This window comes from Hemiscyllium ocellatum, chromosome 9, assembly GCF_020745735.1.
Source record: "Hemiscyllium ocellatum isolate sHemOce1 chromosome 9, sHemOce1.pat.X.cur, whole genome shotgun sequence".
NCBI lineage: Eukaryota > Metazoa > Chordata > Chondrichthyes > Orectolobiformes > Hemiscylliidae > Hemiscyllium > Hemiscyllium ocellatum.
Window position 1 is genome coordinate 16,463,604 of NC_083409.1, and position 15,678 is coordinate 16,479,281.

At 44.8% G+C, this 15,678-nt stretch overlaps 1 gene segment (V, D, J or C); it reads right to left on the reverse strand.

Moving 5' to 3' along the window:
* LOC132818608 (Ig kappa chain V-V region MOPC 149-like) overlaps positions 1–15,678 on the reverse strand; it is a gene marked incomplete at its 3' end in the record, with an annotated part of 322,978 nt that overhangs the window by 236,683 nt on the left and 70,617 nt on the right.

Here is a 15,678-nt window from a genome sequence, read left to right on the forward strand (position 1 = left end):
GAACGCAGCTACAGCAAGTGAATCTGGAGGCAGATGGAGTGTTGGTGCTCCTTGTAAAGGGAATGCAATCTAAAAGCAGGGCCGTTTTACTGCAGCTGTTAGGATTAGGGGTTTGGTGAGAGCACATCTGGAATATGGTGTCCAGTATCAGGCTCCTTATTGACGGACAGGACCTGCATTGGAAGTAGTTCAGAGATGGTTCCCTTGACTGATTCCTGGTATGGAGCGATTGTCTTATGGGCAAAGGTCAAACAGGTTTGGAATCTGATCCCTGGAATTTAGAAGAATGAGATGGAATCTCATTGAAACGTATCAAATTCTTAAGGGGATTGACAGGGGAAATGCTGGATGTTTCCCTTCATGGGAGAGTAAGGGCTACACAGAAAACCACTGGGTAACCACTAGGACAGTATCCAGAACACAGGAGGACCAGAAAGCTGAACTGTATCTATTTTAATGTAAGGAGCTTGACGAGTAAGGAGGTTGAACTGAGAGCATTGACCAGCACGTGGGAATATCATATTGTTGCAATTGCTGAGACATGATTGAAGCAAGATCGGACTGGCAGCTCAACATTCCAGGAAAGAGAAGTCTCAGGTGGGATAGAGGGAATGCAAGAGAGGTGGGAGCATTGCACTATTGATAAAGGAGACCATCACTGCAAGATTGAAGGAGCATTTCTTGGAAGGCTCTTCAAATGAGTCCATCTGGGTAAAGCTAGAAATAACAAAAGGACAATCACTTTGCTGGGATTATACTACAGGCCTCCCAATTGTCAGATGGAGAGAAAGGAGCAGATATGTTGGCAAATCACAGAGAGGTGTGAGAGGAATAGGGTTATATTATTGGGGAATTTCAACTTATCTAGCATGAACTGGGATTGCCTTTGTGTGAATGGTAGAAATTTTAAAGTCTATCCAGGAGAGCTTTTGGTGCCAGTACATAGGTAGTCCCTCTAAACATGGGCAGTGCTGGACTCAATCCTTGGTAATGAAGCCGGTCAAATGGTTGAAGAGTCAGTGGTTGAGCATTTTGGAGATAGTGAACATAACTCCATATGTTTCATAGTTATCATGGAAAGAAGTAAGGGTCATCCTCATCTCCATTATACTCACTAGTTGACAAATCTGTACATGGCACGATGGTTCCTCAAAAATTGGGAGAGGAATTAAGGATGCTGGTTTTGTGTTGAGGTTTACCTACAACTTGAGAAGTAGGACAAGTTTTATAAAACTGCATCACATCTTCATCTAATTGTGGCTCAGTAAAATACCTGTTTCTGGATGCCTGTGTTTTCCAAATCCCCATGTGATCTGCCATGGGAGTCTCATGTGCTCCTTGTACTAGCTGCCTCTGATAGCTGGTTGGACCACTAGCCAATGTCTAACCAACCATTCCTCATCTAGGGGTCCATGAGGTGGCCTCCACTTCCTCATCAGCACTCTGTTCTGAAGTTAACCATGGCGGCACGGGGTCTCAGTGGTTAGCACTGCTACCTCACAGTCTCAAAGTCAGGAGATGTTTGTCCAGGCTGTTTCTGTAAGTTCTGAAACATCTGTCTGTGTGTTCCTGGGACCGACTCATATGTGCTTAGAATAGCGATTTTCACATTTTCATGACCCTGAGAATATTCCTCTGATAGGGATGCAGAAACCTCATGTGCTTCCCAAGTTCATTTTTGCATGGTCTAGCTCCATTGTTTTTTCCCCACCTCACTTGTTTAACTATCTTCTCTAATGACATGAAAAATGCTTCCAAATCCTTCTCTTCATAGTCATAGAGTCATACAGCAAACAATCAGGCTCTCCTGCCCTTCATATCGCTGCTGATCAGTAATCACCAAACTGTGTTAATTCCACCCCCCCCCCACCCCCACCCCCATTTACCTGCACTTGGTCCATCGCCTTCCATGTCCTGGTATTTTCTGTGCTCATCTGGATCTTTCTTAAATGTTGTGAGAGTAGTTGCCTCCGCCACCTTCTCAAGCAGCACATTTAATATTTCTAACACCGTCTGGGGAAAAAAGTCCTCAAAATCCCTCTTAACCATTTTTTCATCACGTTCTGTTTATGCCCTCTGGTCACAGAAATGTCTGCCATGGGAAAAGATTCTCACGATTTACTTTGTCTATGCCTTCCAGAATTTTTTAAACCTCAATCAGAAATCCCCCAGAGAAAACAAACCCAGCCTATCCAGTCTCTCCTCATAACTAAGCCAGTCCATTCCAGGGAACATCCTGGTGAATCTCCTCTCCACCCTCTCCAGTGCAGTCATGTCCTGCCAACAGTGTTATGACCAGAACTGTACACAGTGTTCCCGATATGGCCTAATCAATGCTCTGTAAATTAACAACAAGACTTCCTTACTCCTATATTCTACACCCTGGCTAATGATGGCAAGCATCCCATATGCCTTCTTCACCACCCTGTCTAACTGTGCTGATACCTTCCGGGATTGATGGATTTGTACACCAAGGTCCCTTCGTTCCTCACTACTCCCAAGGAACATAAGAACATAAGAACTAGGAACAGGAGCAGGAGTAGGCCATCTGGCCCTTCGACCCAGCTCTGCCATTCAATAAGATCATGGCTGATGTTTTCTTGGACTCAGCTCCAATTATCTGCACTCTCACCGTATCTATTAATTCGTTTATTGTTCAAAAAAGATTGGCCTTAGTTTTAAAAATGTTTATTGAATTAACATCAACTACTTCTTTGGACAAGGAATTTCGTAGATTTACGACGACCTGGGTGAAGAAGTTCCTTCTCAATTCAGTCCCTTTGGCCCAACAAGTGCACACTGGCCCTCCAAACAGTAACCCACCCAGGCCCTTCCCCTACATTTACCCCTGACTAACACACCTAACACTATGGGCAATTTAGCTTGGCCAATTCACTTGACCTGTATTTCTTTTGGATTGTGGAAGGAAACTGGAGCACCCGGAGGAAACCCACACAGACACAGGGAGTATGTGCAAATTCCAGACAGACAGTCACCCAGGGATGGAATTGAACCCAGGTCCTTGGCACTGTGAGGTAGCAGTGAGGCTGCACTGAGCACCTGTGCCACTATGGTTAACTTCAAAACAGAGTGCTGATGAGGATTTGGATACTCTCTCATGGACCCCCAGATGAAGAATGGTTGTTTAGACATTGGCTATTGGTCCCACCCAGCTATCAGAGGGAGATAGTACAAGGGGCACATGAGACTCCCATGGCAGGTCACATGGGGATTTGGAAAACACAGGCATCCGGAAATAGGTATTTTACTGAGCCACAATTGGATAAAGATGTGGTGCAGTTTTATAAAACGTGTACTACTTGTCAGGTTGTAGGTAAACCTCAACACAAAACCAGCATCCTTAATTCCTCTCCCAGTTTTTGAGGAACCAACGTGTCATGTACAGGTTTGTCAAGTAGTGAGTATAATGGAGGAGGGGATCAGAAAATGTAAGAGATCCAAAGCGAATCAGATAATTCCCAAAGGGAACTTCCTGTTATTGGATGAACAATTTCAGATATATTCGAGAATTCAGATACTGTATCTGGAGAAAGATCAACAGGTAGATTTAATGAGATTGCTCAGAAAATACAAAGATGTTTGTATTCGGAGTAGTTGAGGTCTTTGATTCTGTAATTGATGGAGTTTAGACGGCTGAGAGGGAATGTCATTGAAACTTACACAACACAGAGAGGCTTGGATCGAGTGGACATGGAGAAGATGTTTCCAATAATAGGAGAGTTGAAGACCTGAGGGAACAGCCTCAGAGTGAAGAGTCGACCTTTCGAACTGAGTTGAGGAGGAATTTCTTCAGCCAGAGTGTCATTAATCTGTGGAACTGATTGTTGCAGAGGGCAGCAGAGAAAGTAAGAGAATCAGGCTGAGAGACGGTATTAACCATAAATAAATGGGAGACCAGACTTGATGGGCCAAATGGCCCAATTCCACTTCTTTATCTTATGGTCCTGTAATGATACACTTGGATGTACCACATGAATCAAATATGACATGGAATTGGTAATTCAGACACAATAAAACAAAAACCAACAGAAACAGGCCAACGTAACAGAGGGCTTCCATGTTGGGGAATCAGTTGATTGAACCAAGTCAGAATAATTGGAGGTCTCCTGTAGCATTGGTTCCTGAACCAAACTGTTCAATTTGATTCTGTGTAGACTCTAAGAAAGTGAATATAGTCACAAAGCCAGATTCATTCCCCATTCCCAGACGAGAAGATTGCATAGATAAGATTGGAAGTGTATCATTCTTTTCTAAAATTGATTTGTGAAAAGGGTGTTGATAAGACCTCATTGATAACTAGAACTATGTGAGTTTCTGTATCTCTTACACCTTCAGGATTATACCCAATTGCCATTTGAACTTAAGAGTGCCAGTCACATTTGAATGATTCTCGTGAAAGTGAACAAGGTCACACTTCCCCACATGACACTCCAACTGCCCAATATTTTCCAAAGCTCAGCTGTATCTAATATTCAGCAGGATGGGCCTTCACTGGGAAACAGCCGTTTGTAATGAGAATAATCTGAGAATCACATTAATAGCCGTTTTTATTGAAGCTTTCATAAGTTCTGTGTTGATTGACACAATGCTCTGGTTTGGGCTTTGCTGTTTGTACAAACCATCTGTAATGTTTTTGCTGCAATGGTTCACATTTACATCATCAAACTCACACTCCAAATATCCCGTCATTATTCTCCATGGGATTCACTGGCATTGGCTCAGATCGAACTCCCAGCAGCTGCAATGGAGGGAGGGATACGGCTTAGAGAGCAAGAGATGGAGCACAGGGAGAGAGAGAGAGAGAGAGAGAAAGATGGGAGCTTTGAAAGAGAGGGGGATGGAGCTTGGAGAGAGAAAAGAGGGATTAAAATAAGAGTGAGATCCATGCAGCTGAGGTAGTGAAGGAGGAGGAGGATACAGCGAGAGAGAGAGAGATGGAGTTCAAGGAGTTGTATATCAAAGATAAATTATACTCTGTTAAAGACTGCCCTGGTTGAATGCTGTATGACTCTCTGATTCTGTCGACACTGTCTACAATGCTGCCAAACTTTGTGTCATTAGCAAACTGAAATATTTGACTTTCTATGCCATTATCCAAGTCATTGATAAATAATGTAACTAATTGAGGTGTGAGCACACTTTCCTATTGGACACCACTAGTCACATCCTGCCAATTTCAGCACTTACCCATTATCCCTATTTTCGGTCACCTATCACTCAACCAGCATTCCAATGTGTCAGTATTTTAGCCTCAATTCTGTGGACTTATATCGAAGTTGACGTTTTCTTACATAGGACACTATCAAATGTCTATTGTAAGTCCCTATAAACAACATCCATAGACATTACTGTGTCCAGTACGTTAGTCTCCTCTTCAAAAAAGTTCAATGAGGTTTTTCACCATGACCACCTTGTCATTGAATCCATGCTGACTCTCCCTGAATAACTGACCATTTTCAAGGTCTTCAGTTACCCCCATCCTTGCTTATAGACTTCAACAATTTCTGCACTACAAACATTGGCTTAGTAACCTGTAATTCCCTGAATTTTCTCTCACATCCTTGTTAAATGTGAAGTGACATTTGCAAATTTCCAAGCCAGAGGTCTAACTCCTGTATCCAGGGTACTCTGAAAGATTATAGTCAGAGTGTCTACAATGTGGTCTGTTGCTACCTTTATCACCCTCAGATGGAGAATGTCAGAATCTGAGGGTTTGTCACTCTTTAGTTCCATTATTTTCCTCATTACAGATGTTTTTCTGACATTAATTTTATTCAGTCCCTGTCCCTAATCCCCTGTTCATTCCTTTGGGACTTCAGGCAAATCCTTTTCCTTTTCTACTGCAAATCTTGAGGTAAAGTATTTTTTTTTAACATGGCTGTCATTTCCCCATTGTCACTGACAATATCCCCCACTTTCAGTCTTTAATGCCAACATTGCTCCTAACCTCCCAGATTCCCTTTTATGGAACTGAAACATTTCTCCTTATTGATTTTGATATCCCTCACATGTTTCCTTTCAGGGTCCGTTTTGGTAGCTCTTCGAAGCTGCTTTGTGGCCCTTTGCATCTTTCCCATTCAGCAGATGATGTCATTTTACTTGCTTTTTTGCAAGCCCTTGTTTTAGTTTTATTCTTTCCCTAATCTCTTTTATTGTCCATTGCTGTTTGTTCGAAGAAGTGGAGCTTTCCCCTCTCAGGTATAAACTGGTTTTGTTTTACGTTGAATGTTTCTTTAAACATCCCCCACTGTTCTTCAGTTGTTTTACCCATGAGCAAATTTTCCTAGTTTACTATGGACAGTCCCTGTCTCATCTCGTTAAAGTCAGGCCTTACCTTAATCTCAAACTCTAGCAGCTGATTCATGCTTTTCACTTTCAAATGTGACATTGAACTCGATCATGGTATGATCACTATTTGATAAATGTTAATGTGCAAGTAGTTACTAACTAAATCTGGTTCATTATTCATTACTAATTCCAATATTGTTTGTCCCCTTGTTGTATCCAGGACCTATGGCTGTTGGTAACTATTCCGGATACCCTCCAGAAATTTACTACCTTTCTGACAGAGGGCTTGTTTCTCTCCCAATCTAAGTTAAAATTAAACTTCCCCATTAATAATGCACTGGCTTTGCTGCACACTTGCCTAATTCCTACATTTACACAATCCAGCACCTCAGAGCTGCTGCCAGGGGAGGGTCTGTATCCAACATCTATTACAGTTTTAGATCCTTTCCTGCTTTTCAGTTCCACTGAATGCTTTCCCCTCATTTTAACCTCCCTCACCATTGAAGTAATTTTGTTTCTAATGAATAAGGCTGCTCCACCTCTTCTGTCATTTCCCCAAGTCCATCCTGTGAACCTTATAACCCGATATATTTAGGTCCCAATCCTAACTTAGATTGGGAGAGAGACAAGCACTCTGTCAGAAAGGTAGTAAATTTCTGGAGGGTGTCCGGAATAGTTACCAAATATATCTCAGCAATTGATCCGACAGCAAAATCTTAAATTTGAATTTGTGCCCGCAGATTATTGTATTTATTCCTTACGCTCCGTGCATTCATGTATAGAACTCTCATTTGGTCCATTCGCTGGAATCTGTTCCTCAGCACTGATGCTGTATTTACCTCTTTCTTATTTCTCTCTATCTGTTTAATCAATATCCTTCTGATAGCTTTCCTGATATTGCCCAAATAGGACCTTTAGCCGATGTTGCCAATGTTGTTGTCTCAACACACACGACAACAACTGGATCCTCCTCCCCGCCCCCACTCCAATATCCTTTCAAGCTGGTTCGAGATGCCCCTTACCTGAGCACCAGGCAGGCAACACACCATGTGGGACTCTCAATCCTGCTCACAAAGCATGCTCTCAGTCCCCCTCATTATCAAATCCTCCTCTTTCCTTTGTGCTCCCCCTGCCTGAATGGCCTCCTGGACCATGGTGCAGTGGCTTTCATTCATTCATTCATAGGATATGAGCATCTCTGGCCAAGCCAATATTTACTGCCCATAGGGCAGTTAACAGACAACCACATGGAATCATACAATCATAGGGGAAATGAGGAAACTGGTGAAGTCGAATCTCTTTCAGTACATAGTTGAAGAGCTCATTTCCCCTCTCTCCACCTTACCCCAGTTCCAACCTTCCAGATCAGCACTATCCTCTTGACCTGTCCTACCTGCCAATCTCCCTTCCCACCTATCTGCTCCACCCTCCCCTCTGATCTATCATCTCCATCCCCACCCCCATTCACCTATTGTACTCTTTGCTACCTTCTCCCCAAACCCACCCCCCACCCCCATTTATCTCACCACCCCGGAGGCTCACTGCCTCTATTCCTGATGAAGGACTTTTGCCCAAAACGTCAATTTTCTTGCCCTCAGATACTGCGTGACCTGCAGTGCTTTTCCAGCACCACTCTGATTTAAACTCTGGTTTCCAGCATCTGCAGTCCTCACTTTTGCCTAGTTGAGATTAGATATCCCCCAGTTTACACATTTAATTTTTGCTTCATCTTTATCTCTTTACATGATGACTTTGAAACTTACAGACTTTGGTCACTATCACCAAAATGCTTACACTACATTTGCTCATTCTCCTGACAATCCTTTTCCTCATTGACACAGGGAGCAAGTACCTCATTCCTGTTGGACAATGAGCTGAGACTCCTGCAATACTACATTCATGCTGCGTCGACCTGCTCACTTATCATCACCCCCTCCTGTCCCTGACCACTGACTATAATTTGAAGCATTTAACCTACAAGGTGTGACTGTCTCCCCAAACACAGTGTCCAGGTAACTCTCCCCCTCCCCGATGTGTCGCAGTGTTTGAAGCTCAGATTCCAGCTCATCAACTCTGAGCTGGAGTGCCTTGAGCAACCAACACTTGCTGTAGATGTGGTCACTCTGAGCTACAATGGGCTCCACCAGCTTCCCCATCGCAATTACTACACATCGCCCGGCCCTGTATGTGGGAATTATTTGAGGAGCTTTTAATTTTTAAAAAAAATGCTGTCAGTCTTTAATTTTTAATCTGTAAAATATTTCCATCCAGGAGACAGAGAAGGCTCCAGCTCAGAAGGAGGCTCTTCAGCCCCTCATGTCAGTGCTAGCGGTTTAGTAACCTCATTCACGATGAACATCTCTGTTGAATGTTTGTTGTCAGGAAGTGATTGAGTCTGTTTTTATAGAGAGAATAACAGACAAATATGAACTGGTCCGAGAGAATCAGCATGGATTTACAAAGGTTCAGACATTGAAGGTTCAGTATGGTGGCTCAGTGGTTATCACTGCTGCCTCACAGCACCAGGGGCCCAGGTTCAATTCCAGCCTTGGATGTGTGCAGAGTTTGTACATTCTCCCTGTGTCTGTGTGGGTTTCCTCCCACAGTGCAAAGATCTGCAGGTCAGGTGAATTGGCCATTCTAAATTGCCCACAGTGTTAGGTGCATTAATTAAGAGGGAAATTGGTCTGGATGGGTTTCTCTTCGGATGGTCAGTGTGGACTTGTTGGGCCAAAGGGTCTGTTTCCACACTGTAGGGAATCTGATCTAATCATTAACTAACGAGGTTACACATTGTTCGGAGTTCCCTAATGTGGGATATAAGGGAATGCTGATGGCTATTTTCCATAGGGAATTTCAGAAGACATTTAAGAACATTTCACAAACGAAACATGGAATCAGATCTTGCACTCCACAATCACTTGATGAAGGAGCACCGCTCAGAAAGCTGGTGTTTCCAAATAAACCTGTTGGACTACAATCTGGTATTCTGTGATTTTTAACTTTGTACACGACAGTCCAACACCGGCACCTCCAAATCATGGAATCGGTTGGAATTTGAGAAATGCATTTACCTTGGGTCAGAAATGGGTCTGTCTAGGAGACAGAGAGGAAGGGTAATGTGCGTGTGTTCCAGTGAGCCAGATGTGAGTAGTGGTGTTGCCAGGGGTCTGTGCTGGGACCTAAGCTTTTCACGATATTTCTCAATGACTTGGATGTAGAAACAGAGAGCCATATATCCAAGATTGTTGACCACACTGATGTGGCTTGGAGGAGGTCACAGAGATAGGGAGGATGGAAGGACAGGGAGCGAATTGAGAACAAGGATGAGAAGTTGAAAATCAAGGTGTTGTTGGACCAGGAGCTTATGTCAGTCAGTGAGGATTGTGGTGGTTATGGTGCGATGGAAGACAGGGGCGGGGGGTGTGAGGTGGACTTGGTGTGAGTTTGAACAACGATAGCAGAGTTTGGGATGAGCTGATATTTAAAGAAGGCAGTGGCTGTGACATGGGCGTGGATAACATTGGAATGGTCACATTTGGCGTACCAAAAAAATGACTGAGATTTTCAGTGGCTGATCTTTATGATGTGGAGGACTTGGGCCTCAAATCAACCTCAAAGATGAGGCCAAAGTTATAAAGAGTCTGGTTGAGCAGCAGACAGTGCTCAGGGAGAGGGATGGAGTTTGTACCGGGAGCTGAAGAGGATGACTTTGATCTTCCCTATGTGTTTCCCAGTGAGCCTGGCTCCTCAGTCCTGACTGCTCTTAGCTGCTGTGATTGTCACTGATTGGACACTTATTATTAGAGATTCTGACCACAGCAGAAAGCCCCAGTGTAAAAAATAACTGCAAAGACTGTCAGATCGCAAGGTTGAAACTTCACCAAAAGAGGAAGTGAAAGAAGGAGCTCGGAGCAGCTGGGTATTTGTTACTGAGACGGGAGAAAACTGTGAACCAACTCCACTCCCTGGAATCTGACAACACAGGAGGCGGCCATTCAATCCATCATGCCTTTTAATTACCCAATTAGCCCCATTGCTCTCTCCCCATAACTCAGCAATTCTTTCCTATTGCGCTCAATCTCCAATTCCCTCTTATAGACCTCATGTCCACAGAGTGATACTGCTCTGAAGCTGGGCTTCAAATTGGCATCTCATTCATTCATTGGGAGACAAACTGCCTGGGCTGGGAAATGGAGTTCAGGATCCTGAACATTCCCTCTCCCCTCCTGAGGAACACTTCATTTGGTTTTGCATATTCACTTGTGGGAAGGGGCTTCACCGGCTGGGCCAACATTTTTTACCCTGTCCCTAGTTGCCCTGGAGAAGGCGGTGGGAAGCTGCCTTCTTGAATTGTTAGCGTCCACAAGCTGTAAATTGACTCACAATGCTCTTGGGGAGGGAATGCCAGCATTTTGACCCAGCAACAGTGAAGGAACAGTGATACATTTCCAAGTCAGGATGCTAAGCTTTTTTTGAAGGGAACTTGCAGCTCACAGTGTTCCCGTGTATCTGCTGCTCTTGTTCTCAATGGAAGTGGACGTGGGTTTGGAAGGAAACCATAAGGACTGCAAATGCTGTAAATCCGAGACAAAAATAGAAATTGCTGGAAAAGCTCAGCAGGTCTGGCAGCATCTGTGAAGAGAAATCAATGTTAACATTTCGTGCTCTGATTTCTCTCCACAGATGCTGCCAGATCTGCTGAGCTTTTTGTGCAATTTCTATTTTCCCGTATGGGTTTGGAAGGTGCTATCTGAGGATCTTTGGTGGGTTTCTGCTGAGCATCTTATCAATAATACACACTGCTGCTATGGAGCAGTGGTGGGAGTGGATGCTTTGTGGATGTGATGCCAATCAAGGAGGCTGCTTGGCTCTGGATGGTATCAAGCTTTCTGAGTGGATAAGAATGACATAGGATATGATAGACATAGACAGGAATGGATTCGAGGGATATGGGCCAAATGCAGGCAAATGAGAGTAGTTCACTTCAGAAAACCTGGTCAGAATATAGAAGTTTGCCTTAAGGGTTTGTTTCTGTACTGCATGACTCTGTGACACCATTATTCTATGAATGTTGATAGTGGGGATTCAGTGATGGTAATAGGATTCGCTGTCAAGGGACGATGGTTAGATTGTCTATTATTGGTGATGGTCATTTGCTGGTATTTGCAAGGCACCAATGGAAATATTGCTTCTCAGATAAAATTGGATATTGTACAGATATTGCTGCATTCGAACATGGACTGTTTCAGTATATGAGATGTTCAGATTGTGCACTCATTGGCAATGCTCCCCATTCATGATCATTGCCTTGAGTTGCAATATCTGTTTGGAGTCTGTCCTTTTTAGCACGGTGATAATACCACACACCAAAATGGAGGGTATTCTCAATGTGAAGGTCAAACTTTGTTTCTACAAGGACTGTGTTATGGTCACTCTTACCAATACTGTCAAGGACAGATGCATCTACAGCCACAAGATTGGTGAGGATGGGGTCAAGTACGTTTTTCCATCTGTTTGGTTCCTTCACCACCAGCTGCAGAGCCAGTCCCTCAGCTACGTCCAAAAAGAACCAACCAGCTCGATCAGTAATGCTGCTGCCGAGCCACTCTCAGTGGTGGACATTGAAACCCCCACCCAAAGTACATTCTGTGTTGTCACCACCAAACTTCCACCAAGTACTGTTCAACATGGAGGAGAGACTGATTCATCAGCCGAGGGAGCAAAATATCTTGTAATCACCAGGATGTTTAGGCTGGGGTCATGAGACTTCATGGGGTCCGGAATCAACTTTGAGGCCTCTCAGTGTAACTCCCTCCTGGCTGTGAGTATGGCTGTGTCAAGCTGTTTTAGATTAGATTAGATTACTTACAGTGTGGAAACAGGTCCTTCAGCCCAACAAGTCCACACCGACCCGCCGAAGCGCAACCCACCCATATATTTACCCCTTACCTAACACTACGGGCAATTTAGCATAGCCAATTCACCTGACCCGCACATCTTTGGACTGTGGGAGGAAACCGGACCACCCGGAGGAAACCCACGCAGACACGGGGAGGACATGCAAACTCCACACAGTCAGTCGCCTGAGTCGGTAATTGAACCCGGGTCTCAGGCGCTGTGAGGCAGCAGTGCTAACCACTGTGCCACCGTGACGCCCACGGTTGCTTGACTAGTCTGTGAGACAGCTCTCCTGAATTTGGCACTTTCCCCCAGATGTCAGTAAGGAGGATGGAGCAGGTATGTCAATACCTTTACTGTCTCTGCATCGATGCCTGTGGTCCGTCCGGTTTCATTTCTTTGTTGAGAGGTCGTCACAATTGATACAACTGAGAGCCTTGCTGGGCCATTTCACAGGGCAATAGAGAGTCAACCACATTGCTGGGGGGCAGTGCCAAGGATCCAAACATCACATTCTGACCTCCCCGACTTTCCCATTCTGTATGTGGAAGGCTGAAGCCTGCCAGCAGGATATTCAACCACAGGGGCTTTCACAGCCTCTGCACAATTCTGTCCCCACATTAACTCAACACAAATGTTGAATTCGCATCGCACCTTCAATATCCAAAACATTCCAAGAATGTTCACAAAGTTGCAGTAAGAGGGATGGGGGAGGGGGTGGATGAACTTAAGAACTAGGAGCAGGAGCAGGCAATTCAGCCCCTCGAGCCCACTCCACCATTTAATACAATCATGGCTGATCCCATCTCAGACTCAACTCCACTTTCCTGCTCACTCTCCATCATCCTTTAACCCATTAGTCGTTAAATGTCTGTCCATTTCCATCTTGGTGTAAGACCGCGAAATGACCACTCCATTTCAGACAGTTGGGCTTTATGGAGCGGGTGGAAGGAAGGTGGGAGAGGACATCAGGATTATGGAGTTAGGAGGTGGGATGAACAGGAATAAGGGTTTCTGTGGTCAAGGGGCTGACATAGTGCAGAGAGACAACGTTGTGGAGATAGAAAAGAGGCCGACGTGATGGAGATGATGTGCGGTTTGAAGCTCAGATACTGAAGGGTGCAGTGGCATGGAAGCCCATGTTTACTGGTCTCTATTGGAGGATCAGTGGGAACAGGATGCATGCCTACTGGTCTCTATTGTAAGGTTCAGGGTAAAGAAGGCCCTAGTTTACTGGTCTCTACTGAAGTGTCTTGTGAGATGGTGACCCATGTTTACTGGAGTTTATTGGATGATCCAGTGGGCTGGGGGCCTGTGATTACTGGTGTCTATTGAAGGGCCCAGTGTAATGGAGGTCCATGTTTACTGATATGTATTGGATGATCCAGTGGTATAAAGATCCATATATACTGGTCTCTGCTGGACATCCAGTGGGAAGGAGGCCTTTGTTTGCTGGTCTCCATTAGAGAGTCCAGTGGGTCATGGACATCATGGTGGGTGTGGGACTCAGTTTCTTTCTGTTGTAATTGTGTGATGGTCCTGACCTCATCCCAGTAAAACACCCTGACCCAGAGCCTGACTGTGGAAGGGGAAGGAGAGGGGAAAGGATTGGAACATGTTGTGGATGGACAGGATGGGTCAGTGTGTCAGAGCCTGTCCTGTCCCCCTAGCTCACACTGATGGCCTGAGGATCTCCTCTCTCTGCTGGATCTTCATGGAATGAGGTTTGTGTCCAAACCAGTCCCCATGAGAATAGGCCAACGGCACAGAACTGTCTTCATTTAACAAGAATCTGTCCATCATCTTGAGACAGGCTAATGCCTGGTCAATGTGGGAAATGAGGCCTTAGTCCAGGATAAGACATGCTTCTGAGGTTAAGGGTTTACATCCATTGTTGTAGTTCTGTTCGCCGAGCTGGGAATTTGTGTTGCAGACGTTTCATCCCCTGTCTAGGTGACATCCTCAGTGCTTGGGAGCCTCCTGTGAAGCGCTTCTGTGATGTTTCCTCCGGCATTTATAGTGATTTGTCTCTGCTGCTTCCGGTTGTCAGTTCCAGCTGTCTAATGCAGTGGCCTGTATATTGGGTCCAGGTCGATGTGCATATTGATTGAATCTGTGGATGAGTGCCATGCCTCTAGGAATTCCCTGGCTGTTCTCTGTTTGGCTTGTCCTATAATAGTAGTGCTGTCCCAGTCAAACATCCATTAGTGGGATAGAGCAGAGGGAGATTTGCCCTGCAATTAACTGTCACCACCTGGGATACTGTGGGAAAGAGAGGGAAGATAGGCAGAATGATAGCTGAAGGGAGAGTGTGTCTGAGAGAGAGAGAGAGAGAGGGAGGTGTGTCTGCGATAGTGTGAGATGTGTAGAGGGAGCGAGAGAGATGCAGATGGAAGTAGAGATGGTGAGGTTGAGGGAAATGGGGAAAGAAATAGGGTGTGAGATAGTGTGACTAAGACGGACGGAGAGAGAGAGAGAGAGAGACCAGCTAGGTGGAGAGGAAGGATGGAGAAAGAAGAAGGAATAGATAAGAAACAAGAAAGGGAGGAAGTGAGGGAAACAGTGAGAGATGGAGAAATAGAGATTATGAGACAGAGTGAGAAAGTGTGAGTGAGTTGAAGAGAATGATGATGGGACAGAGTGCGAGAGAGAGAGAGAGAATGGGAGAGATTAAGAGTGCCAAAGAGAGAGATAGAGAGAAAGAGTTGGCAGATGTGAGACAGAATGGGAAGAGAGAGAGAGTGATAAAGAGAGAAAGTGATAAAGAGACAGAGACAGGATCTGGTCACCACATTGTGGGAAGGAAGTGATTGTACTCGGGAGGGTTCAGAGATTTCCCAGGATGCTGCCTGGGCTGCAGGGTCTGAGTGATGAGGAAAGATTGGAAAGACTGGGGTTGTTTTCCTTGGAGCAGTGAAGGTTGAGAGGAAACCTGACAGAGGACTGTAAGGTTATGAGGGTCACAGATAGATTCGACAGGAAGGCACTTTTTACACGGATAAAGGTGTCAGAAACTGAGGGTAATACAGACACGGAAACACAGAAACAGGAGTAGCCCACTCAGCCCTTTGTGTCTGCTCTGTCATTCAGTATGATCATGGCTGATCCTCCATCTCAAAGCCATATTCCTGCTTTCTCCCCATTCCATTCATGCTGTGAAAAGGCAAAACAATAATCTTGAATATATTCAATTCTCTCTCCTCCATAGCTGTCAGGATCGTAGGTACAGAGTTCAACAGGTTGACTACCCTCTGAGTGAAGAAATGTTTCCTCATCTCAGTCCTAAATGGTCAACTTTGTATCCCCCAAGACTGGGTCCCCGGTTCCAGAATTCCCAACCAGGGAAACCTCCTCCCTGCCCAGCCCTGTTAGAAATTTATACATTTCAATCTGATCCCCTCTTATCCTTCTGAACTCAAGTGAGTTCAGGCCCAGTCGACTTAGAGAGTGAGAGGTGAGTTGAGGAGA